The sequence below is a fragment of the Rhea americana genome, unplaced genomic scaffold, assembly GCF_003343005.1.
Source record: "Rhea americana isolate MKP2758 unplaced genomic scaffold, rheAme1 scaffold_97, whole genome shotgun sequence".
NCBI classification, from domain to species: domain Eukaryota; kingdom Metazoa; phylum Chordata; class Aves; order Rheiformes; family Rheidae; genus Rhea; species Rhea americana.
The window spans coordinates 2,754,385-2,755,323 of NW_028187166.1; the positions used below are offsets into that span (position 1 = coordinate 2,754,385).

Here is a 939-nt window from a genome sequence, read left to right on the forward strand (position 1 = left end):
GTCCCGGCGGCTGCAGCCGGGGTCTCCTTAATGCAAACAGTCGCGGGAGCATGAATGAAGGGTGCTTGAAGGAAGGTGTCACTCCCGATCGATGTGCACAGGAGGGGACGGACCGGCCGGGGAAATCTTTGCAGATGCAGCAATTTTCTCCTCGTTCCCRGAGAAAGTCGTCTTTGTCTCTCCGAATCGGCAGCTTTCTGCCCAGCCCCGCGATTCCTTGTGACAGCCGCCGTGGCCGGGGTCGGGGGAAATCACAGCCTCTGTCCTGCAGGTGTAATGGAAAGGGGAGGCAGCCGGCGGGGACGGGGCGCTAATGCGGCGGGGCGGGAGCCAGCTCCCTGCGCGCTGACGGCATCGCTTCGTGCTTTGCAAGGAGAAGACGCCGTCCTGCAGGCGGCCCGCGGGCCGGCCCGGCTGGTGGAGACGCTCCCGGGGCTCGGGGACATTTGCCGTCCGCCGGCCGGGAGGCACCGGAGCGTGTCCGGGGGCTCCAAGAGCGGGGGGAAGCGGCCAAGGGGGATGGGAGCGYGCCGCTCCCCGGAGCGGGGAGACGCTCGGAGCGGGTTCCCGGGACGCTTGGGACGGCAGCGGCTCTCCTCCAGCCTGCCGGTCCCTTTTGCCTGCTGCTCTGCCACGAGCCCCTTCCGTGGCCCCTTCGTCTCCCCGGGTTTCTGGCCGCGCCGTGCGCCCAGCTCGGAGCGTGCCGGYGGCCACGTCCCCCTTAGCCTCCGCTCGCGCCTCCCCGGGCACCAGGGCTGCTCCCGGGGCTCCGGCTGAGCATCACCGCCCTGAATAAAACCAGCGGGAGCCCGCGGCCGCCGCACTGTTCCCGTTCTCGGACCCGTCTCCCGGTCCCGTCCGTCCCCGCGTCCCCTCCCGGCCTCGGAAGCGCGCTATCTCRTCGCCGGATCCGGTGCCCCCGGGGTAATCCGGTTGCAG

The 939-nt window shown here is 70.2% G+C and overlaps 1 protein-coding gene across 1 annotated transcript in view; it reads left to right on the forward strand.

Moving 5' to 3' along the window:
- FIBCD1 (fibrinogen C domain containing 1) overlaps window positions 1-939 on the forward strand; it is a 20,029-nt gene that overhangs the window by 7,723 nt on the left and 11,367 nt on the right. The window lies entirely within an intron of this gene.